This window comes from Bactrocera tryoni, unplaced genomic scaffold (genome assembly GCF_016617805.1).
Source record: "Bactrocera tryoni isolate S06 unplaced genomic scaffold, CSIRO_BtryS06_freeze2 scaffold_25, whole genome shotgun sequence".
Classification (NCBI taxonomy): domain Eukaryota; kingdom Metazoa; phylum Arthropoda; class Insecta; order Diptera; family Tephritidae; genus Bactrocera; species Bactrocera tryoni.
The window spans coordinates 13107336-13134023 of record NW_024395977.1 but is presented as its reverse complement, the minus strand read 5'-3'; the positions used below and the strand labels follow the sequence as shown (position 1 = coordinate 13134023).

At 42.0% G+C, this 26688-nt stretch overlaps 1 pseudogene; it reads right to left on the bottom strand.

The window, feature by feature from the left end:
• Positions 1-14609: 14609 nt before the first annotated feature.
• On the bottom strand, positions 14610-21755 carry LOC120780746 (annotated as a pseudogene).
• Positions 21756-26688: the final 4933 nt, after the last annotated feature.

Sequence of the window (26688 nt, the reverse complement as noted above, 5' to 3'; positions counted from 1 at the left end):
TTATAACAATTTTGTTAAAAACCAGTAAAAGTGCAATAAATTAGTAACTACGTGCGTCAGAGGCATTAAATTTTACATCAGGGATGCCACTGGATAGCTTTATATAAGCGATGCATCCCCCACATTCAGTTGAAATCTCATATCTCGGGAACAACTCGACCAATTTCAACCATACTCGGTATACATTTCTGTATTGCAGTGCGAAATTGGACAACAAATACGCCTACTTCTTATATAACACAATTGTAAATGACTGAGTTACATATTGTAATTAAAATTCATGCAGAGAGTCCTTTCCTGGTTAGATACAAGTAAGTTATTTTAATAAAATTGAGTAAGCGTGTTCTTCTAATAACGGTGCACATACATATGTGGATAAAGTAAATATTAAAGGTTGAAAAGATTTTCAAACATTTGGTTAACTTTACTATTATGACGGGTTATCTAAGTCGAGGTACTTTTTTCAATAGCCTTAAGTTTTGGCGCCTGAGTCGTGAAGATAATATTCGACCGAAGTAAAAAAAAATATAGCAGCCATTGCTGAGAGTGTACATGAAGACCGGGGAGAGTTAAAGTAGGCGTCATTCGCACCTACTCGGTCTGACGTGTGGAACGACTTGGCGTATTTTACGTTGAGATCTTAAACTGAAAGCGTATAAAATACAGCTTTTGCAAGAATTGGAGTTGCTCGACCTTTCCAAGTGACATCGCTGCGCTCTATGGGCTCTTGAATAGTCCCAAGAAGATTTGACGTTTCCTAGCCAAATTTTGTTCAGCGATTAGGCCCATTTCTGATTCAATGGGTATGTAAACAAGTAAAATTGCCGCATTTGGGACGAAGAGCAACCTGAACAGATTCAAGAGATGGCATTTAATCCAGAAAAGAACAACGGTAAGGTGTGGGTTGTGAGCTGGTGGAATCATCGGTCCATATTTCTTCAAGAAAAATGCCGTCATAGATACTGTTATCGCGTCATGATAATTACACAGTGCAACAGCTAATCTGGGGGGTGAGAAATTCCAAGTCAGGGTGATGGTACTAGGTCAGTATAGTAAAACCCTCAAAGTGTTTGGCGTTCGTATGTGTCAGTTTTTTTTTATGACCTTTTAAATTTTTTCTTATGTTATAGTGAACGAAAATTGGGTACCAAATATAGTGTGTAAAAGCTGCTACAACCGTCTAATGGATTGGAAAAATAGATAATAGTGGTTCGCGAGTTATGTTAAACTACGTTTTTGACAAAATGCTACAACTAAGCGAAAAAACATCAAGATAAGGAAAAAATAAATAAAAAAAAAAAAATTGAATTTTAATACTTTTTTTTAATTTTAAATAAGAACAGTTGCAAGTTTTTCATATTTCATGTTATTTTTATTATTAATATAAGCACTAGAAAAAATTTAAATATATCAAGCTAGAAAATGAGGATAATGTTTAATTATTATTTATTAAATAACTAATTATTCAAAATGTATGTTATCATAAAAGTAATAACAGTCTGCTGGAATTAAAGCTTATAGGTCCTGCAGATGTTGTCATTTCTTTTTAATTATTGTTAAACTTTGCAAAAGAACAGGCTGCTGCGGGTCTGATCACTTGGATCATGGAGTCGCTAAACCGAACTCTGGCGGCTCCTTCTGTACCCATATACCGAGGGAGTTATGGGTGGGAAGAAGCTGTTGGAGAAAAGGGACAGTGAGCTTCTTCACGAAAGGGTCAAAGGTGAACGGGTCTACTGTCAGGAGCTCTCTTTCAACACCAGTTTCTCCAACTTCCTAAGTATTGTAGTGTCTTCCAGGCCGAGATTGGAGCCATTAAGGTAGCAGTAGATTTACTACTCCGGAGTGCAGCCTCCTTCAGAGGAGTGACCATCGACTCAGATAGCAGAGCGGTGATTCCAGCCTTGCACTCATTAACAATGAGAGAACTCAGAGTTGATCGAAGACCTAACCTCGCTATCAATAGCATCGAGTGTCTTTTTCATAAGAATGATATGAGTGCAAGACCACAGCGGAATCGCAGAAAACATGAGCTAGCAAGGAGAGGCACCCTAGAACCGCTATCGGTAGAATAGGAGTGGATCTGTTGTTCCGTATCCTATTCTATTACTGCTGGGCCACAACTTTTACACACACTGTCGAAAAAGTATTTTGTCCCAAGATCGTTCGCATGAGATCTAGTGATCTCTTTGCCCTCAGTAAGGCAACCTTTCTCTACTTTAGAGGCTAGTAACACGCCATTGTCCTACCAGACGCCTTCTGCAAAAGCTGTATTGAAAAATATTAGGTGGAAACAACTCAACACTTCCTTCGTGGCTGTCTTGCGTTAGGGAGGTCAAGACTTAATCACTTGGGGGCGCATACCTTCAGGCATCCCACCGAACTAGCGGGAAGCGCTTTGTTACTTTATAAGTTCCAACACTCGTTACTACCAACTACTGTTTTCTGAAAAAAATTGAACTATTGTGAATTAAAAAGGAATAACGATGAGCAGGCAATGGTTCTAGGTCAATATACAAGCTGAGATATGTTTTGATAAGCCAATATATCGTAAACACGCGTAATATGTAGTAATGTCCAAAATAGATAAAATAGAATAGAATAAGAAAGGGTTGAATTTGAGATGAGTGAATAGCTGACAAATATTTCTGAAGCATTGCATAGAACAATGCAAAATTTAAAAGGAACGACCAAGTCTGTATTTTCTTACGAGTAGTATTTGGATTTGGAGCTGTAATATTTTCGTCCATCCGGACACCATAACCTAGCCAGCGTAGCCGCTGTCTTTTAATTCACTGAACTGTGTCAATGTCGTCGTATATCTCGTACAGTTCATCGTTCCATCGAATGCGATGTTCGCCGTGGCCAATGCGCAAAGGACCATAAATCTTTCGCAGAACCTTCCTCTCGAAAACTCGTAACGTCGACTCATCGGCTGCTGTCTTCGTCCAATCCTCTGCACCATATAGCAGGACGGGAATTATGAGCGACTTATACAGTTTGGCTTTTGTTCGTCGAGAGAGGACTTTACTTTTCAATTGCCTACTCAGTCCGAAGTAGCACCTGTTGGCAAGAGCAATCCTGCATTGGATTTCCAGGCTGACATTGTTGGGGGTGTTGCTACTAGTTCCAAGATAGACGAAATTATGTACAACTTCAAAGTTATGACTGTCAATAGTGACGTGAGAGCCAAGTCGCGAGTGCGACGACTGTTTGTTTGATGACAGAAGGTATTTCGTCTTGCCCTCGTTCACTTCCAGACCCATTTTCTGTGCTTCTTTTTCCAGTCTGGAGAAAGCAGAACTAACGACGCATTTGATTTCAATATCATCGGCATTCGCCAGCAGCTGTACACTCTTATAGAAGATGGTACCTTCTCTATTTAGTTCTGCAGCTCGAACTATTTTCTCCAAAAGCAGGGAGTTGCGTTGTCTGAAACCTCGTTCGGTATCGAACGGCTCGGAGAGTTCCTTCCCGGTCCTGATGGAGCTTTTCGTGTTGCTCAACGTCAGTTTACACAGCCGTATTAGTTTTGCGGGGATACCAAATTCAGACATCGCGGCATAAAGGCCGCTCCTTTTCGTGCTGTCGAAAGCAGCTTTGAAATCGACGAAGAGGTGGAGTGTGTCGGTTCTCCTTTCACGGGTCTTTTCCAAGATTTGGCGCATGGTAAAAATCTGGTCGGTTGTTGATTTGCCAGGGGGCCTATTCTGTAACTCGATTCGAAAATGTGTTCTATTCGAAATTCGGATATACTTTATCATTATGCAAGTTGCACCACCCTGTGCCAGAAAAAATACGTACAATATTCGTTTTTGCTTTCTACAACGCAAAAGCTTACGAATATTTTATTCGAAAATTGGCTTGAAAATCCGAAAATCGAGTTACAGAGTATAAAAAAACTGAATTCGAGTAAACTGATTTTCGAATCGAGTTACAGAATAGGCCCCCAGGTCTAAAGCCAAACTGATAAAGTCCAATCAGTTTGTTGACGGTGGGCTTTAATCTTTCACACAATACGCTCAATGGAACTTTATATGCGATGTTGAGGAGGCTTATCCAACAGTAGTTGGCGCTTATTGTGGGGTCTCCTTTTTTATGGATTGGGCAGAAGCTGATGCATGATCCCTATCAGTTCTTCGCCGCCGTGGTTGAATAGTTCGGCCGTTGATCCATCGGCCCCCACCGCTTTGTTGTTCTTCAGGCGGGTAATTGCTATTCGAACTTCTTCATGGTCGGGCAATGGAACATCTGCTCCATCGTCATCGATTTGGGAATCGGGTTCGACTTCTCCTGGCGTTGTGCGTTCACTGCAATTCAGCAGGCTGGAGAAGTGTTCCCTCCATAATTTAAGTATGCTCTGGGCATCGGTGACTAGATCACCGTTAGGGGTTCTACAAGAGTATGCTCCGGTTTTGAAACCTTCTGTGAGCCGCCGCATTTGTTCGTAGAATTTTCGAGCATTACCCCTGTCGGCCAGCTTATCAAGCTTTTCGTACTCACGCATTTTTTTTTCTGTCTGCAAATGCGCCCCGCTTCCCTCCTCAACCCTCGGTATCTATCCCATCCCGCACGTTTTCTGGTCGACCGTAACGTTGCGAGGTAGGCATCCTGTTTTCTCTACCAGCTGTTCTTTTGCACTTTCCGAAAACCAATGGTTTCGGTTGCAGCTGTACGTAAGGAGTTTGAAATGCCGTCCCACAGTTCCCTTATACCCAGTTGTTGACGAGTGCTCTCAGAGAGCAGGAGTGCACGCCGAGTAGCAAATCTTTCGGCAGTCTGTACTACCACAGATAACCATATTTCGGGCCCCGGCGAAGGCAATCAGCCTCAACCCATTTGGGGATATTTCGTCGTGGAGACTGAATTTACCGATCGTAGTGCTAAATATACCTTCTTTGCCCACCCTGGCTTTAAAGTCGCCAAGCACGATTTCCATATTTCGGGCCCCGGCGAAGTCAATCAGCCCCAACCCATTTGGGGATATTTCGTCGTGGAGACTGAATTTACCGATCGTAGTGCTAAATATACCTTCTTTGCCCACCCTGGCTTTAAAGTCGCCAAGCACGATTTTGATATCGTGGCGGGGGCAGCTCTCATAGGCGCGCTCCAAGCGCTCATAGAAGGCATCTTTGGTCACATCGTCCTTCTCTTCCGTCAGGGCGTGGGCGCAAATCAGCGATATGTTGAAGAACCTCGCTTTGATGCGGATTGTGCGTTTTTTTATATGGCCACTGTAGTAAATGTCACAAGGATCTACTCGTCTCTGTCTTTCTCCCGTCCATCGCATTTCTTGAACGGCGGTGATGTCAGCCTTTATTTTCGCGAGGACATCAACCAACTGTGCAGCGGCACCTTCCCAATTAAGGGTCCGGACATTCCAGGTGCATGCCCCTATATCGTAGTCCTTATTTCGATTGCCATGGTCGTCATCAAAAGGGGGGTCTCTCATCCGAGGCTGGTTGCTAGTTTTCAGTGGGGGTGTTTGTTTACGTGGCGGGTCCCAAACTCAGCGCACAACCCTATGTAGGGGGTGTTTCGCCTTCTCACCTTAGCTCGCTTTCAAACGGATATTCTTAGGCTACCCAGAGGATACTTGGTCAAAAACCGGAAGTTGTGAGCTGCTTGAGCCATATGTAAAAGAATCGTTTCTGGCCACTCTAAAGTGAATGGCGACCAGAGAACTTTCCTCACTTGCGTGAACTTCTGCACATGACTCCATCCTCCTCTGTAAAATATTAGAAGCAATATTTTTGAGTATTACAAATACTAGAAGAAAATAAGTACACTCGAATAGTAACAACGTGTATTTTATTACATTACCGATTCTTAGAACGCTATTCCATAAGCTTCATTTTCGCACATATGTATATCAAGGGTTCGGTAAAGGGCACCATGGTCTAATATTTACATATATAAAAAAAATATTTTCTATCAAATATATTTAGTTCATAAGCTTAACATATTTGACTGATAGGTCATTTTATCTATATATAAGCTCAAAGGTGCATCTGAGTTTGCAAAATTATGCAATTGGAAATATTTGCTATCAACAGTGAACATCTTTTTTGTGTTTTTGTTTGCAACCCTTTCAAAAACTATTAATTTACAGCTGATCGGTGAAGAAAAACATTGTTTGTAATAAAAACAATGAGAAATTTACGCAAAGCAATTTTCTGACGAATTGCAATTAAAAATCACACTGTTTCGATTGGGTTCGTCCGGAGAAAGCGCAGCACGGAGAAAAATTGCGATAATTTTCGGAGTTGGAGATGGCGCAACTATATCGATAACAACAGTCTTTAGAGTATTCTTGCGTCTCCAATCTAAGTAAATATATTGGCCCGATGAGATTTAACGATCAAAAATAATATTGATGGAACCGAGATTAAATTAGCTGAATTCTGAAAGAAAGATTTGAAACCTTTAAGCAGCTAAGGACTAAATTATGTTACGATTGGTTTCTTATCGGCTGTATGCTCCATAACATTTTAAGTATTATTGGTTCGACTTCGTTCGACGAAGTTTCAGATTCGTCAACCACTGCAGAATATTATTGAATCTGATGATCATATACCCAACAATGTTGGCTTTTTCTAGAATATTTTGCATTTCACTTACATTGTCTGATGGCAGATTTTCGTTGTTGCCAATGTCCTTTCAAGACGCAATTTTTTCGCCGACATCAGAAAAAGTTATTTCTAGTATAAAAATTTTTAAATCGGTACTCACAGCGAAAATTTCACTTACCTCTACTTCTGGGGCTTCCAGCAAGAAATCGAGTATATTTTGGATTTCTTTTTCGCTCCACTTTTTATTTATTTAGTTAAGTCTATGACCATTAATTCTTACAGACTAATGGAGAAATAAATTACAGTTACATAAGTAGGTAACTTAAACTAAAAAAACAGAATTGAGGGTATTAATGAAGGATACCCAAGAGTGAGGAAAATCTAGAAGAACTTTCTCGGAAATCGAGTTAAACTCACGCATAGCACACTTGAGAAGAGCATATACAGCAAAATTAGTACTTTCCTTTTTATAATAAAATAGGGAAATAGATCTGAGACAACGCTGAGGAGTATTGAAGTTAATTTTCCCTAATAAATAGGGACAGTCAATATCTCCATTAACTACATTGAAATCAAATGAAAGGAAGAGAACAGACCGTCGTCTTCCAGTAGTTTAAGATGTAAAAGCAATAAACGAGATGTATACGATGGCACTGGGTCAACAAACTTTAAGGAGCGGAGAGCAAATTTAAGAAAAATCTTTTGGACACGCTCGATCCTATTAATTGACGATATGCAATATGGTCTCCAAATGAACACTGCGTACTTCAAAATGGACCGAACAAAACATGTATACAGTAATTTTAACGTGTAGGAGTCGGAAAAATGTAAAGCATTTCGACGGACAAAGCCGAGCACAGAGAATGATTTAGAAGTGATGTAGTTGATGTGGTTACTGAAAGAAAATCTATTGTCAAAGATTACCCCAAGATCCTTGATTTCAGTAACATATTTTAGAACGCAATTAGAAATATTGTAACTTGAAGATAAGATGTTACGTCCTCTACCATAAGAGCTCTGAGAGCATTTATCTAGATTCAGAAAAAGCTTCGATATCAGGCACCAATCATAAAAAGTATCAATATCACATTCAATACATACATCTTGTGAGATTTTGATTATTGCAAAAAGTTTTAAGTCATCTGCATATACAAGAAAGTTAGCGAAAGAGAAACAACAAGAGAGGTCATTGATAAACAGCACAAAGAGAAGTGGACCCAAGAGGCTTCCTTGTGGCACTCCCGAAGACGCAATGAATGAATCACATGACACTCCATCGATACTGACAACGCATCGTCTATTGTGCAAATATGATTTAATCCACTGCAAGAAGACCGAGTGAAATCCTAAAGATGATAATTTTTTAATTAGAATATTGTGTAAAACTTTATCAAAGGCTTTAGAGAAATCTGTGTAGACACAATCTACCTGAAATCCAGCGGAGAATGCAGACATACAATAATCGCTAAAAACCGCTAAGTTTGATTATTAAGTTAATTATTGATTTTTAAAATAATTTATTTTTAACAGAACACTCAAAAGTTTTCGAAATAGTACAAAGTTTAGAAATAGGCCTGTAATTGGAGACTACATCCCTTCTACCACCTTTGTGAATAGGGGTAATGCATGTCAATTTCCAGTCAGAAATAAAATTCCCAGAGGAGAGTGACTTATTAAAGATAAGCATGAGAGGATATACCAAGGCAGTACAATTTCAAATTTCAATCCAAATCCAATTTGGAAAAAGACTTAATATCACCAATAGCCTTGGCAATATCATCCTGTGAAAGACACAGTGTGCCAAAATTTATGGATGGATATATGGATTACACTGGATCACAAATTTTAATTTGTTTTTTGTTCCACGGATGTCACTATCCAATTTGTATGTGAAATGGCTCGCTGATTTCGAAAATTGAGTAAATTTTTTTTTATGGATACGTTTTTGAGATATTTGCAATTTAACTTTATTCGACCAAAAAAAAGGTGTCTTCATTTAATCATGTATATCTCACTGACCAGTTGAGCAATCTTACTGCAAATTATAGAAAATAAAAGTGAATGAAATTTCCTAAAAATATTGCCTTATAATTTCTGAGAAATTGATTAATCACTTCGTGTTTTTAAATTTTTTTATGAAAAAATTAAAAAAAAATAAACTTTGGCAAGGAAAAAATTTTAAAACAAAAGATATTTTTTTAATTTTTTTTATTTAATATGAAGTCCTGTTTCTTTATAAAAAACTAAGCTACCAACGAACAAAACCCATGGATAAATAGGAAAGTTGTACATGATCAAATAAATATATCCAAGTCGCGCAAAGTCAATGTATACGTATATGCGTATGTAGTGTGTAAAGTAGGGGTGGGATTGTTTTCGAATATCATTAGAATAAACTAATAACGCTATTCGTTTAAAAAAAATCAAATAATACTTTTAGAACAGTAATACTCAAATACTGTTGTAGTAGGTAGTTTGCATCGAAGATTGCTCAAACTCGGTTTTATATTTCTCTCCGCGTAGTTCATATATCTGTCCTATTTCATTGAATATAGAAAAAATTAAAATCATGTCAATCGGTCGCTCCGTTTCATAACGGGGCATCTCGACAGGATAGAATACTAGAATACTAACCGTCAAACGTATTGCTATTGCCATTGCCAAATCTGTATGTGTGCATTTGCTATCATAATATGTACATATCGTCCCCTCAATATAACAATAGCGTATGTGCTCATACGCCATTATTTTTTTATTGCATATTTAGAATCTCCATCATTGATTCTATGTCTGGTCAAAATTTCGGCAAATTCTACTTCCACAAAGTGGGTCAAAATGTCATTGGAAAAAATGGTGCATAATTTCATGTTCAGAAATTTCCTTCAATAAGTGTATAAGCTCATATGCGCTATTTTGCTTGAAAGAATAATAGTGTATGCGCATTATACTCCATTTTAGCCTGTAGAAATAAATACAATTTATCAAAACTTTAACTCATAAAAAAGCTTATAATAATATACACTATTGTTTGAGAAATAGTTTTATTCCGACCATTTCTATACTCCACATAAGCTGTTTTATTTTCAATACAAATTCGAAAGTTTTATCAGAAATTTACAAGAGTAGTAGCCTATGCGATTTTTACGTTGTTTTGACTACATGAATGCCAAGGAAATATTGTAGTCATTTGAAATTTCAGCTTGCAAATTCATTTCGCAGAGAAAGTTTGTGCATTAAAAATATTGATTTTAAAAATCTAAGTGAGTATCGTCTTTTATATAATGTAAGTGAAGTAAGTAAGGTAAATATCAAGAGGCTGTGACACGAAACCACCAGTCGTTGTGGAAATTGCTCCAAAGATTGATGAATTTGATTTCGCTGTGGGATTGCCGGACATAGAGATACCTCAAAAAGAGGTCTTCAACTTTTTGTTTACTGGCAAATACAATAAAGAGTTGCCAATTTGTAATCGAAAGCTACATGATCTTCAAAATTTGTGCAGAAAGAGTGTAATTTCTCGTGGCTCGCAGTCATTTTTTTTTAACTTACGAGGTGGAAACAAGCGAAATCGTTTAGATGAGCCAGATGTAGCAGAGGAAAAGAATGAAGACGAATGAATTTCTAGTTATTTTTGATTTACGCAATGTATACCTTCATTTGTCATAATTTTTTGTTTATAATAACCCAAATTGGAAAGTAATGAATAAATGCCACTGAATTAACAAAACTATGAATTAATTACTGTTTTATAATGTTACAAATTGATATTTTTGAGATCAAATATTTTAATAAAAATACCGTAAACTTATTGAATAAAACAGCGTATACCATACAAAATAAAATAGTGTATCAGATACATCATACGAATTCCTTAAAAAATAAAATGGCCTATATGGAGGACTTGCGCTTTGAATAACATAATTATGGTCTTAAAGGACGCGTAGAATAAAAAAACTTGGTAAATTTAAAGACAAGAAACGGTATAATGTACTCATCGAAAAATCCACTATGAAGAATTATTATTTACCGCGATATTGAGGTTTCAATAGACATCTGATTTGACAAAAACTTTAAACTCGATTTTCTCAAAACCCCAAAAAAATTATACGCTATTGTTTTATTGAGGGGACGATATAATCATTTGCGCAAAGGTGTAGGGTAGGTAGGTTCGAGCTGATGTAGCGCACGCTTTGACCTCTTGAATAATTTATTTTATCACTTGCGAAATGAGGTCGGGTAGGTAGCTAATCTAGCGCACGTTTTGAGCTTTTGAACTCCTTAAATCTTGTATGTGGAAAGTAAAAAAAGGATCTTTATCCTTTCTTACAAATGTATTTCTGGGAAATATAAGATAGGAGAAAGATCCTTTTTTTACAAATGTATTTCTAGCAAGAATAAGAATTCATATTTTTGGACTACTGTATAATAATTTTGCTTAAGCATTCCTATATAAACAATGTAATATTTATTTTATATTCATTTGTGGTTTTACGCGCAATAGATGAGCATTACTTACGCCTCCTTTACACTACTCGCGAAGTTAAACATATTTCTCAAAGCAAAACAATGTCGGAAGTAAAAAGGAAGAGACGGCAATACTGTGCGGAATACATTAAATTCGAATTCATTGAAAATCCCACAAACGCATCCTCGCCTTTGTGTCTCCTATGTCTAAAATATTTTCGAATGAAGCAATGAAGCCTTCAAGACTGCAAGATCATTTGAATAAAATGCATCCAGATAAGAGAGACAAGAATGTAGCATATTTTCAAGACCTAGAGAAGAAGCATAATACTCAGCCAAGTGTAGCAAAACTATTTTCGGCGGCTGCTAAGCAAGATGACGACGGACTTCGAGCTTCGTACAATATCTCTTTGTTAATTGCTCAAAAAGGCAAACCACATAACATGGCAGAAGAGTTAATATTGCCAGCAATAAATGAAGTAATAACTACCGTGCTTCATAAACCGGTCGCAGATATTATCCGAAAAACTCCTTTAAGTAATAATTCTGTGCAAAGACGAATTGATGAAATGGCTGAAAACATTGAAGAATCATTGTGCGATCACCTGAGAACGAGCCAATTCTCAATTCAGCTCGATGAGTCCACTTTACCAACTAATGAAGCATTGTTGTTGTCTTACGTGAGGCTTATTAAAGATGAGAAAATATGTGAAGAACTATTATTTGCTAGAAATTTAGAGACCGATACAAAAGGCGAAACCATATTCAATATATTGGAAAAGTTTTGCGATGAGAAAGAGATTCCTTTGGAAAATATTATTTCAATTGCTACGGATGGCGCTCCGGCTATAATAGGGTGCCATAAAGGCTTAATAGCGCACTTAAAAAATAAAATATCAGATGTCCTTGGTGTACATTGCGTTATTTATAGACAACATTTAGTTGCTAGAAACTTAAGGGAAAAACTATTTCAATCACTGCAATATGTCATCAAAGCAGTCAATAAAATCCTCAACAGCTCTTTGAATGATAGATTATTTCATCAGCTTTGTGTTACTAATGACGAGGATCTCAATCGTTTGTTGTTTCATACTGAAGTTCGTTGGCTATCAAGGGGCAATTGTCTGACTCGATTCTACAACCTGTTTGACTCTATTATAGAGTTCTTGGAAACTAAAGATACAGAATTTCAAGACAAGCTCATAACATTAAAGAATGATATAGCTTACATGACAGACCTGTATAATTGTTCAACGACATGAATCTCCAACTGCAAGGCGATAAACTAAATTTAATTAAAACAAAAAACGTCGTTGCTGCTTTCGCAGCCAAACTGCTTCTACACAAAAAGAATCTGAGCAGACGTGAGTTTCACAATTTTCCGAATTTATCAGTATCATGCAGTAACGACGAATTGTTTGCCTACTGCCAACATTTGGAAAACATCCACATTGACTTCACCGAACGATACCAGGACATTTTGAACTTGGAAATACCAGACTGGGTGTTGGATCCGTTTTCGAATGTCAACACAGCAATGTCACCTCAGCTGAAAGAAGAACTTATAGAATTGACAACAAACGAGCAAATAAAAATCAAGTTCAAAAATGGTTACCAAGAATTTTGGCTACAAAAACCGATCTCGCAATTGTACCCTAGATTGTGGTCAATCGTTCAACGATTCTTGATAGCATTCCCATCGTTATATTTGTGTGAACATGGATTTAGTGCTGTCACAACACTGCTTACTAAAAATAGAAATCGTTTGCTTGTTACCGAACGTGGCGACTTGCGACTGTTCTTGAGCAAATTGGAACCTGATATTAACAAACTTATTAGCATCAGATTCATCCTTCATTAGTTTTATTTTTGATAAAAGATTCTCTGTTTTAATATTATAAAGTTGTGTTTCAATAATCATTCTTATTGGCAGGTGAAGCCCGTAAGAATTAACTTGAGACCTAAGCGCCGTTGTATGTTACCTACTGGGCTCAGGTTTCAAGTTGCTGGTTATAGTAAAAGTTTCGTTTAGAATTCTCCGTTAATATACATACATATATAGGTCACAATAATTAATTTGAAGTTATAGTGGTTTTTAAATAGGTGAAAAAATGGGGGTGCTAAAAAAATATTTATTCTCAAAGTGGCCGGTAGACAAAATAAGTTTGAGAACCATTGCCCTAGAGTGAGAAAAATCTGGAAGAACTTTCTCGGAAATCGAGTTAAACTCACGCATAGCACGCTTGAGAGGAGCATATACAAAAAAATTAGTACTTTCCTTTTTATAATAAAATGGGGAATTAGATCTGAGACAACGCTGAGGAGTACTGAAGTTAATTTTCCCTAATAAATAGGGACAGTCAATATCTCCATAAATTAAATTGAAAACGAATGAAAGGCAGAGAACAGACCGTCGATTTTCCAGCAGTTCAAGATGTAAGAGCAATAAACGAGATGTATACGATGGTATTGGGTCAACAAACTTTAAGGAGCGGTGAGCAATTTTAAGAAAACTCTTTTGAACACGCTCGATCCTATTAAGTGACGATGTACAATATGGTCTCGAAAAAAAACATGTATACAGTAATAAGTTAAGTTTGACACAGTGGAGCGTCCCGAGACAAACCCATGCTGATTGACATTAATTATTGATTTTACTGCAAAAAATAATTTATTTTTAACAGAACACTCAAAAATTTTCGAAATAGTACAAAGTTTAGAAATAGGCCTGTAATTGGAGACTACATCCCTTCTACCACCTTTGTGAATAGGGGTAATGCATGTCAATTTCCAGTCAGAAATAAAATTCTTAGAGGATAGTGACTTATTTAAGATAAGCATGAGAGGATATACCAAGGCAGTACAATTTTTTATAAGTACAGGCGGAAGCCCATCCAAATCCAATTTGGAAGAAGACTTAATATCACAAATAGCCTTGGCAATATCATCCTGTGAAAGACGCAGTGTGCCAAAATTTATTGATGGGAAAGTATTAGCCGAAAAAGTGGAACTAGTACCAGGATCATCATGAACATAATTCGATTTGAAAAATTCAGCAAACAAGTTGGAGATTTCGCCAGGAGTGCATGCTGTCTTATCACCCCAGCGTAGAGCAGAGGGAATGGCCGAACAGGCTCTTCTAGATTTTACAAAGTTCCAAAGGAACTTAGGGTTCGACTTAATTGTAGACTCCGTACTATAAATAAACCTTTTTGTATAATTTACTCACCTTGCTGGCCAACCACACTTTCTTTTAAAACCAAAATGCACCAGATTCCAAAGAATCGTTATAAACTTTTATTTTTATAAAATGCACTTAGAAAATAATATAAAAAAAATGTGTTTTTAAAATGTTTTAAAAATTTAAGTTCGAGTTACAATGTATGTATGTTATATATATAAATGTACAAATGAGCAAACGCGGCTACAAATTGCCAAACAGTAGTTCTTTTGAAAACGTTAAATAGATATATGTATATATGTATACACAAACGGGTACGTAGCGGAAAGAACCGGGATGCTGCGAAAAGCGGAGGTGTTGCTCGATCGATGCCGTAACGAACAAAGGTGCGCGAGCGCCTTTCTCTTGTCTTTTTGTTCTAATTAGAACGTAGAACGTCATCGCGTTTTGGTGCATGTGCGTGTGTGTGTGTTAATGTGATTCGGTGTGGTGAAATGATGTACATCTGATGTGACGTCGCTACTCATTTAGCCATCCCGGCCCCCCTAGGCGAGTATTTAGCCTAGAAGCCGCTGTAGCTGCTGTAGCGTAGCTACAACGCTGCTGAGGCCTGTTGACCGCCGGGATTGCGGCCTGCTGATGGCGCCGTGTTGACGTTGTCCGGTTTTGGCGCCAGGAACGAGATTCTGCTGGAAAGTGTCCACGCCGGCGATAAGCCGTCACAGGCGTTCTTTGAGAACGCCTGACGTTACCGCTGGTGCGAGGAGCCGGTGGTCGCCCGGAGTCGCGTCTGGTAGTGCGGTGCAACAGCGTATGGTGAGCCCGCACACAGATTTGGCAACGATTATTTGATGGGCACTCCTGAGTTGCATGGGAAGTTGCCAGACAATTCAGGCAATACCCGTGCGCCTGTGCCACCTGCTGGCGTTGCATCGGCGGCATGCCTTTGAAGATACCGCAGTGCGATAGCCGATGCGGGCGGCGGCATAATGGACAACGAATTAGTTGCAGATCCGCTGGTAATGCTGGCGTGCTTTGACGCGGAGCCGTTGTCGCGGTGGCGCCTGCTGTTGTTCGAGGCTCATTCGTTAGTTGACTGTCGACGCGGATAGACGTGCGTGCGCATCGTTGCGATATTTTATTAGTGTATTTTTCGGTGATTTTTTCGATTCCATTTTGTGCGGTCGTTTGTTTACGCAGTTTTGCAGGCACCGTTATTGCCTGGCGCGTGTGTTTAGCTTGCGGTGAAATTGTTTGTGCGATCGCGTGTTGTGAGGGTCGGTGACCGCGAGTGTTTCGTGCGGTTACACATTTTTGCGCAATTTTGTGCAATTTTTGTGTACCAACTTGCGGTAAGTAATTTAATTATTACTATTGTTTATACAGACAACGTGGTCATCCACGTTGTTGTTATTGGCGGAAGCTTCGCACGGTTCCAGTGTAGCTCCGTGTTGTTGGTACTCTTGCTGACTGAACTGCCTGCCAGTAGTTCTGTGCTGAGCATCTGGCGGTTAGTGGTTCGGTGTCAGAGGAGTCTGGACAGGATTGCCCTAAGGGTGCAAGCGTCTGTCCAGCGTTGGAGATTGCGACTCCTGTAAGGACCAACGGTCGTAACAGCGTTACCGTTTAGGCCCACGGTGCGATTCGGTACAGCGCCACATCGGTCGACTCTCGGACCGTTACGGGGACTTTGTCTGGCCGGCGGCCAATTGAGTGGCCTTAGTCCGACCACTGGTTGGGGTTGTGGGCTGTGCCACCGCGAGCACGCCATAATCGACCGCTTGGGTGGTCGTTGTTATTGAGCGGGCCCTTGCGTGGGTTGCACTTTTCAGCGCGTTCAGACGCACGTACCTGGAGAGCAGCTGCTCCAGAGTCTTTCTGTCCGTGAACCGTCTACGCTAGTGGTACGCCAGCGGATCAACTGTCAATGTGTTTTACGTGGGTATCTGCCTGCGAAGGCTCAAATCCACGGTGCTATCTATTGCTAGTAGCACATAGATCAAGTTAATGCGTTGATCAGCGCCCCAAAGTGTAAGTGCATGCACGACACTACACTCTGGAAGAAACCAAGGTATGAGTGCCGCCCCACACACATACACTTTGGTTCCAATCGGTTCGGGTGAAAACCAAAGGAACACCCTAGCCACCTTGGTCGGGTTCGAGGCCCATCTAAAACCTCTGCCGTACTCTGGGTCCGGCACCCGGCCGCAGTGCGACTCCACATTGGACAATTGCCCTTCCTGCATTTAGGTGTAAACCACAGCCACCACGAATCTCCCCAAAGGGCCAAGACCCAATGAGCAGACTGAAACGAACTTCAGGGGCGGCTGCTCCCCGTGGTACCATGTTTTAGTCTTTGGTGTGACCTGTAGCCCAAGCTTGCGCTTAAGCTACTGCCAGTCGAGCCCCAAAAATTCCAAGGAATTCTTAAGAACCCGACTGTATGATCTTTTTGTTATCCCTTTCATTTTTGTGTTTGTTATATAATCGCAAACCCATTCAATGAATTTGATAGTATTTCGATATAGCACTTTTCTGACATCTCTCACCATGCCGACATTCAATAAACCAGACATGCGAATGTCGGACATAGTGCATTTGGATTTTAGTCGCCTCTTACGACAGGCATGCCTTACCGCGGGAATATTCTTATCTCCCTCCCCGCAGGGAGACGCCAGCGGATCAGTCCGACTGAAGGGTTAGTTGGGAAGCGAGATGCCTCCTGGACGGAAGAGGAGGACGAAGGCCCTCGCTGGAAGCGGAGAATCCGCCGCTTCCACAGTCGTGGATGACTCCACGTCGGGCGGCGAGGGGGAAACGACGGGAGCGACGGGAGTAAGGTCTCCACCGCGGAGCAAGGCGCGTTTGGGGTCGCCGCGTAAAGAGGGCGGAAGCGAGGGAGGGAGCGAGAGTTGTGGCGGGAGTGCCATCGTGGCCTCCGTCGAGAAGGTGGTTGCGCGTGCTGGGTCGCCGCGTAACGTAGTGGGCATTAAGGGAGGGAGCGGGAGTTGTGGCGGGAGTGCCAACGTGGCCTCCGCTGAGAAGGCGGTTACGCGAGCTGGGTCGCCGCGTAACGTAGGGGGTGTCGAGGGAGGGAGCGGGTGTTGTGGTGGGAGTGCCATCGTGGCCACCACCGAGAAAGCGGTTGCGCGTACAGCGTCGCCGCGTCATGAAGGGGAAATCGTGGGAGGGAGCGGGAGTTGTTGCGGGAGTGCCAACGTGGCCTCCGCAAACAGAACGGTTGCTCAACCGTCAAGGACGGTTGGCAAAGAGACGGGTGCCGGGCGTGCCAAAGAGGCCGCAAAAAAGCGGGAGTATTCGCGGGGAGAAGTTTTTGTTGGGGGGGGGGCAGTCGGCCATGTTGCGGCTGCCAAGCGTATTACGGGGGAGCTCAACGAGCTGGTGTTTGAAGCCAAGAGCTTCGATAAGGGGACCGCGAAGGGGCTGGTAGAGCTTGCCTCCAAATATGAGGCGCTCTTGATGACGGTCATAACCGAGAATGCCCATCTTCGCGGTCAAGTTGACGCCCTTAAGGGAGGTTGTGGGGGACACTCCTCGACGCCGAGCAGGTCAATGCCGGCTCCGGCGGCACCGATGCCTGCGCCACCAGCACCTGTGCTGGATGCGATCACACCGGTGATGCCGAAACCGGTGGAGACCTGGTCGGTCGTGGTGAGGAGTAAAGTTCCCACAACTTCCTCTAAGGAAGTCATTAATAAAGTGGTGAAGGAGGTGGGTCCCTCACTTGGTGTGAGGATCCACGAGGTTAGGCCCTTAAAGGGTGGTGGGGCGGTTATTCGCACTCCCTCTGTCCTTGAGAGAGAGAGAGTTGCGAATAACAAAAAATTCGGGGAGGTGGGGTTGGACGTCTCTGTCAACCGGAAGTTGGGTCGTCGGGTTGTGGTCCAGGGGGTTCATACGGCGATCCCCCATGAGAAATTCATGGAGGATCTGCTCGAGCTGAACCTCAAGGACTTCAGCCCGGCAGCCCTGAGGACTGACGTGAGGATGGTCAGTCGCCCCTGGAAGGTGACCGCTGACGGTAGCACCAACGTCGTCCTGGAGGGTACGGACAAGTTGATGTCCGCCCTCTTGGAGAAAGGTGGCTGCTACATAAAGTGGTTTTACTTCCGGGTGCGACCGGACAGCCCCGTCGCTGGCTGCTTCCGGTGTATGGGTTTTGACCATAGAGTGGCTGAGTGTAGGGCCAAAGCAGATGTCTGTCGGAGGTGCGGCCAAGAAGGCCACAAAGCTGCCAGTTGCGTCAATGCTCCTCATTGTCGCAACTGTGAGTTTAAGGGTAGACCAGCTGGGCATCTGATGATGTCAGCTGCCTGCCCTATATATTGTGGCCTTGTTGAGCGCGCCCTCGCCAGACACTGATGGGTGGGATCATCCAGCTTAACTGTCAGGGCTCTTTTGCCGTGATGTGTGAGTTGGGGGGTTGTATGGCAGAGGATGGGTGCAGTATTGCTCTACTCCAGGAGCCCTACGCCACCAATGGTGTGGTTCGGGGTCTTCCTGGGGGTTTTAAGGTCTTCACCGACCTTAGAGCTAACGCTGCAATAGTTGTGAATAATCCACGCTACGATTGCGTAGTTGTGGATTCTTCACAACTGGGTATATGTGTAGCTTTAGAAGGGGAGTTCGGTAGGATGATTGTAGCTAGTATTTATTGTAAATATAGCGAGCCCCTAGAGCCCTACCTGGGCTACATGGATAAGCTGCTACTACTTGCGAGTAGCAGTCCATTTATCCTAGGGCTGGATGCGAATGCCTCGTCCTCGATGTGGTTTAGCAAGGTATCCCGGCATTCGTCTGGATACCAAAGCCACAGTCGAGGCGAGGCATTAAGTGAATGGGTGGTGGCTAAAAGCCTCCACATTTTGAATGAGCCGAGTGAATGGTATACGTTTGAAGGGCCTGGGGGCGTAAGTGACATTGACGTGACGCTTATGAACGAGGCAGCAAGTAGGGCTTTTAGTGTTAGCTGGGAGGTTAGGGGGGGGTGGGGATTGAGTGATCATAATTTGATTCAAATTATGGTTACCCCTCGATCCCCTCCCCCGCCTTATGAGAGTCCATTGAGGCGATGGCGTACCTCTGGTACTGACTGGAACCAATATGGACTCTCGGTTAGGGAAGCGGTATCTTGTATACCGCTTAGTGAGTTTGAGGAGTTGGGGGTGGACGAGCAAATTGCTCGTCTCTATGAGGTAGTCTGGGGGGTGAACGATAGGGTTTTTCGTAGGTATGACTGTTCTAAGGTTAGTAAAATCAAGTGGTGGACGCGTGAGCTGACCTTGAAGAGGAGGACTGTCAGGCGATTGAGGCGAAAGTTTCAACGCGCCCGACGGTCCAATTCTGATAGGCTGTCCCAGCTTAGGTATGAATTTAGTTGTGCGGATAGGGAATATAAGGAGATGCTGGTGAAAAGCAAAGAGGAAGAGTGGAGGAGCTTTGTGGGAGAGAATAGGAACGACCCTTGGGGTCAGGTCTATAGGATCTGCCGGGGTCGTAGGAGGGAAGATATCACCTCTCTTCGCGTCGGTGACACTCTGTTGTCGTCGTGGAGAGAGTGTGCGGGGGTTCTGTTAGGTGCGTTCTTTCCTAGGTCGGAGGTGCAGGTACCTCAAGCACAAGAGGTGCCTGTCCCTCCATTAGATGATGGGGAGTTGGGGTACGCCTTTGGCCTGGTTAGGTCTAAACGGTCCCCAGGTTTTGATGGTTTGAACGGTGAGATGTGTAAAAGCTTATGGAAGTTCATTCCGGAATACCTGGAGGCCATTTATGATAAGTGCGTCTGGGAGGGATATTTTCCACGCGAGTGGAAAAGTGCTAGGGTTGTTCCTCTCCTGAAGTCCCCTGATAAGGTCAGGAGCGATCCTCGATCTTATCGGGGCATCAGTCTCCTTCCAGTACTTGGAAAAGTGCTGGAAAGAGTCATGGTGGAACGGCTTCAGGAGCTAACGCGGGGTATGTGGTCGGATAGGCAGTTTGGGTTCAGGAAAGGACGCAGTATAGAGGATGCGTGGTTCTTAGTTCAGAATGTTGTTAGGGAGAATGTCAACAAATATGTCCTTGGCATATTTGTTGACTTCAAGGGGGCGTTCGATTACCTAAGCTGGGATCGAGTGGTGCAACGGCTGGAGGAGCTTGGCTGTCCGGAAATTACTCTTTGGCGGAGTTACTTTTCGGACAGAAAGGCCTCTCTTGTCGGCATGAATGGGAGTGTGGAGATCGGAGTTGTTCGAGGCTGCCCGCAGGGTTCCATCTGTGGTCCATATATTTGGAACCTTATGATGGACACTCTGCTTGGGCAGCTCGAGCCACTCTGTAAATGTTGTGCGTATGCGGACGACCTTCTTCTTATGGTTGAAGGTCGCTCGAGAGCGGAGTTAGAACGGGCGGGAGGAGATCTCTTAGAGATCGTTAATTCTTGGGGGTTAGGTGTGGGGGTCGACATATCGATGGACAAAACGGTGGCAATGCTGCTGAAAGGTAGATTGTCATCGGGTCGTCCACCGATTGTCCGTAAATGGGGTCAGCATCAGATACGTGACGCAAGTCAAATATCTGGGACTGACCATGAGTGAAAGGATGTGTTTTACTCCACACTTGGCGAAAGTGAAGGAGCGACTGCAGGCAACTGTAGGCAAAATACGACGGATTTTGAGGAGCGATTGGGGTCTCGGACGTCGTGCTGTCCGCACCATATATCGTGGCTTGTTTGTGGCCTGTGCCACTTATGGAGCCCCTGTGGTGGGAGACAGCCACGACTGTCCGGGTTCTCAAAAACTCCTCTCAATCCAGCGTTGCATGATGCTTGCATGTTTGCCTGTATGTCGCACCGTCTCAACGGATGCGATGCAGGTTTTGTTAGGTGCACCCCCTCTTGACCTGATTGTCATACAGCGTGCTGTTGCATTCAGGTTAAGAAGGGGCTTGAGTGTGTCATTGCTGCGGAATGACTGGATTTCCGACGATGATGTGGAGAGGGAGGGATATCTAGGGAGCAAGAGGCTCCTAGATGATAGGGTTAGGTGTAGGTGGCAAGAACGTTGGGACAATAGTCCTAACGGCCGAGTGACGTACGAGTACATTCGGGACGTGGGGTTCGTTGTGGATAACCCAGACTTCAGATTCTGTCTTGTCGGGAAGAACTGACTTTGTCAGTTCAATGTGGAGTTGCATTGCAACCGGGTGCCGGACCCAAAGCACGGCAGAGGTTTTAGATGGGCCTCGAACCCTACCAAGGTGGTTAGTGTGTCCATTCCACACTGCCAATTGGTACTGAAAATGCTTAGCATTCTCAGGGCGCTGATCAACGCATTGATTTGATCCGCTGTGCTTTTGAGCGCCGTGGAGTAAGGCTGTCGTCAGCAGGTACCCACGTAAAACACACCGGACGTTGTTGTTCGAGGCGCTGCCGGTGCCATGTTGGTCCGGGGTGCTGCTATTGGGGCAGCTTCGGAGCGAGGGGCGGAAACTGCCGAGCGCATGGTTGGCGCTGACAATGATGCCATATCCACGTCCATATTACTCTGTGAGAGAAATGATGATATTAGAAAGAGATTGGTAAATTTACAATAATATGAACTTTTGTGCCACGATATGTGGCATGAATAGGATGTCATTTTTTTTTATCAGACATTTATGTTAAGTCCTTTGTGTCATTTATGTTATTCGAGGTTTCGTTTTGGTAAGCGGTTTATATGTTTTATCGATTTATTGATTTGTTAATATTGCGGTTTCGGTTTTACGTTTCTTTATCTTCGGCGGTTGGTAGAAAGCATAGTTTGACGAGCGGTCTGGTTAGCGTTCCGGTTTGAGTGCGGAGATCAACTACTCGAACATGACCGTCGGAACCGTAATGAAGTTGTTTTATGCTTCCGAGTCGCCATTCCGTAGGAGGGAGACAATCATCTTGTATAAGGACGCAGTCTCCAAGCTTTGGTGCCTTTTCTTGAGTTTTCCACCGGTATCTCTTGTGAAGGTCCTTTATGTAGTCTTCCTTCCATCGGCGGCTGAAGTCATGATGGAGAATTTTAATTCGTTCCCATCTGTTTAATATGGATAGCGACTCCACGCCTGGCTCAGGTATGGCCAGAATGGGTGCTCCTTTTAGAAAATGCCCTGGGGTTAAGGCTGTGAAGTCGGAGGGATCTTGCGAGAGTGGTGAGATAGGTCTAGAGTTTAGTACGGCTTCGATACGAGCGAGTAATGTAGTAAACTCCTCATAATTGAATTTATGGTTACCAGCCGTTTTCTTTAAATGGGACTTAAAGCTCTTTACTGCTGATTCCCAGAGTCCGCCCATGTGAGGAGAACATGGGGGTATGAATTGCCAATCGATCCCTTGGGGTGCATATTTTATGACAATTTCGGGGGATACTTTCATTTATGAATTGTAAAAACTCATTTTCCGTGACTCTTTGAGCTCCGACAAAGTTTTTTCCACTGTCGCTCATAATTTTTAAAGGAAATCCGCGCCGTCCGACAAAGCGGGCAAATGCTGCAAGAAAAGCCGCAGTAGTCAGATCCGAACATAGCTCGAGGTGTACTGCCTTTGTTGTAAAACATACAAAGACAGCCACATACCCTTTTCTAAATGAGGAAGACCTTAGCATCGAGGCCTTTATCTGGAAAGGTCCAGCAAAATCAACCCCAGTGATGGTAAAGGGTAAAGCATAGTTGCAGCGTTCAGGTGGTAGGGCTGCCATGATCTGCGTACGCATCTTGTGCTTGTACATAGTACACTGTTTACACATGAAAATGGTTCTTTTAATTTGTGGCTTTAGTCGCGGTATATAGAATTCTTGTCGGACCATTTGTTGCATCAAGCGATGCTCACCATGCAGTGTAAGCTGGTGGAGATATATTAGAAATAAGTAGGTAAAACGGGATTTCTCTGGGATAATGATAGGATGTCGTTCATTGTAACTAAGGCTGGAGTTGGCTAGTCTTCCATTTGCCCGTAGTAATCCCTTAGCGTCCAGGAATGGGTTTAACACGAGAAGTGAGCTTCCCTTTTCGAGAGGTCGCTTTTCAAGCAACTTTGATTTCTCTTTGCTGAAATAGCGAGTTTGTGTATACAAGATTAGACTGACCTTGGCATGTTGCAAGTCAGAATATATAAGAATCGTTTGATATTCTTTTCGCCCTTTGTTTAAGTTTATGGATGAATTTGTGCATATAAGCGACTACCCTTAGTGCTCGAGGAAATGATGAAAATCTTTGGAGAATATCATCCTCTTTTGGAGTGATATGAAAATTTTCTATTTTCCGACTTTCCGGAGGTATGATATTCCGAGCAGGAGACTTTGGCCAGAATTCTTGTGATTCTGTTAGCCATGTGGGACCGTTCCACCAGAGTGTAGAGCTGGTGAGGTGAAGTGGTTGGCAACCTCTGTCCCCAGATCCGCTGGGTTATCTGCACTTGCAACATGTTGCCATTTTGCTGAGCCAACTAAGTCTAAGATTTGTGATATGCGATTCGATACATATGTCTTCCAAGTATAGGGTGGTTTTTCCAACCATGCTAGGACTATTTCTGAGTCTGACCAGAGATACATTTTGTGATCGTTTAATTTTAGATGGGTTTGAACTGTTGAAATTAATTTTGCTAACAGAAGAGCACCATTTAGTTCAAGCCGTGGCAGGCTTAGTGTCTTCAAAGGTGCAACTTTGGCTTTGGCTACCAAAAGATGTGAAGTTATTTTGCTATCATACTGAGTGCGTATGTAGACTGTTGCACAATAAGCCTTTTCAGAGGCATCACAGAAACCATGTAATTCTGCGTTAATGTTAGGGGTGAAATTTACCCATCGAGGGATTCGAATTTCAGATATAGTATGTAAGTTGTTAGCAAATTGAACCCATTTCGCCAAACGTAAAGGTTTTACCTGTTCATCCCATTCAGTGCCATCTTGCCACAATTCTTGAATGAGAATTTTAGCTTGAATCATTATTGGCGAAAGCCATCCAGCGGGGTCGAAAAGTTTTGCCACCGAGGAAAGGATTTGTCGTTTTGTAATGGCGGACATTGCAGATATTGACTCAATTGTATATGAGAATTGATCTGTTATCGCATTCCATTGAATTCCTAGAGTTTTTGTTGTACTAGCATTTTCGAATTTAAGGAAGTCAGTATCTAATAAGTCTTCCTTTCTTATATCTTTGATTATTTCGGTCTCATTTGAGGTTGTTTTCTTTAGGGGAAAACCTGCTGAATTTAGTGCTTTGATCACTTGAGATAATGATTCGCACGCTATTGGTATATTGTGGCTACCTGATAAAATGTCATCCACATATGTTTGAGTTTGCAACACGGAAGTTGCTAAAGGTATATTTGTTTCACAAGTTTTTGCAACTTCATGTAACGTCCTGATGGCTAAATAGAGTGCGCAGTTGATGCCAAAGGTAACTGTTTTAAGCTTGTAGTCGCTAATTGGACTATTAATTGAATTGCGGAAGACTATGCGTTGGAAATCCTGGTCATCTTCTTGCACCAGAATTTGCCTAAACATTTTCTCAACATCCCCGTTAAAAACGTATTTAAACATGCGCCAATTTAGTATTAGCAACATGAGATCAGGTTGTAATGTTGGCCCTGTGTATAATACATCATTGAGTGACTTGCCTGAGCTCGTACACTTTGAGGCATTGAACATCACTCGTACTTTTGTTGTGATTTTTTCTGGTCTTATTACCCCATGATGTGGAAGGTAAAAAGATAAATATCTACCTTTGGATATCTTTTCATATGGTACAGTTTCTTCCATATGATTGAGGTCAAGATATTCCTCCATCACATTATCATATGCTGATTTTACCTAATTTTTCTTCGTCAGGCTTTTTTCCATGCTTAGGAATTGCTGGACTGCTGATATTTTAGAGTGACCTAGAGCTATGGTTTCAGGGAAAGTTGGTTTGAATGGTAGTCGCACAACATAACGACCATGTTCGTTTCTTGTTGTTGTGGACTTGTAATAGGCTTCACATGCCTGGTCTTCTTCTGAAAGCTGGGTGATTTGGGGTAATTCTTCTATTTCCCAAAATTTTTTAAGTTGATTATTTAAAAATTCGTTTGAGATATTTTCCACTTGTGTGGTGAAAGAATTGATTTTTTCAGGGACTTGGCCACTTATAATCCACCCAAAGATTGTATTTTGAGCTAACAATTTATTGGAGATTTTCTCAATACCTTCAAGAATTATTTGAGGTATTAAGTCACTACCTAATAATATGTCGATTTATGATGGGGTATGACAATTGGGATCTGCTAATTTGAGATGTGAGCATTTATCCCAGTGTATTTTATTTACTTTATAGCTTGGAAGCAAATTGGTAAGTTGCGATGGCTTGCGCATCTATTCTAATATCGGCATTTGGAGATACTATCGTATTTGGGCATATTTTGTTCGAATTTTGGATAATTCTTCCGCCCATTCCCGAGATCCGGAAATTTGAATGTTTTATTGGCAATTTGAGCCGATTTTGAGCTTTTGATGATATAAAGGATCTTTGAGATCCTTGATCTATTAATGCTCTTAGTTTGAATAAATCATCCTTATGTGCTATGGTGATGACCGCAGTGGGTAAAAGAATTTTGCTTTCATTTTCTGAATGAAGCGCTTGAATTTTTGCTGCTTTAGAGCAACATGGTTGTTCTTCCCTTTTTTCGGGATTTGAGATTTCGGGATTATCACTTTTGTTTTGGTTTTGCTTCATATTTTGAAAGTTCGTAATGTGAAGCAGTGAGTGATGTCTTCGTTGACAGTACACACAATTAAATTTGCTTTCACAGTCTTTTGTCATATGAGAATTCGACAGACAGTTTATGCAAAGTTAGTGTTGACGGACCAGATTGTTTCTATCTGAAACGGACAATTTTTTGAATCTCTCGCAAGATCTTAATTTATGACCTCCCTTACAGAGTTCACACAATGATTGCCATTGACTACTTTGATTTGACACGAATGACGAATGACTTTTATTAACGTGTCTATTATATTGTATGTTATTACTGATGGTTTATATAAACAGCAGTGAACATGTCCCGGAAGGACGGCCACTGGTCATAACATCCATTGAAAACTTCAGTATCACAAGCTGGTACCTTTAGATACATGCCTTTATCTAGGTCTTCTTTTGGTGTTGTAACTACTCTGGGAGGGGGAGTAGTGGCTCTACTTGGCCTTACTAAACTTATTTGTTCAGTTATCATTCCCTTTGTTAACTCGTACTTATCAAATATAAAAACGTCAGAAACACTAAATTTTACGGAAGAAATTGCAGAAGGAAGCTGTACCCAGGCTTTTTTTTTTTAATTGGAAATGGGCGTGGCCTCGCCCACTTATGGACCAAAAACCATATCTCAGAAACTACTCCACCGATTTCAATGAAATTCGGTATATAATATTTTCTTAACACCCTGATAACATGTACGAAATATGGGTGAAATCGGTT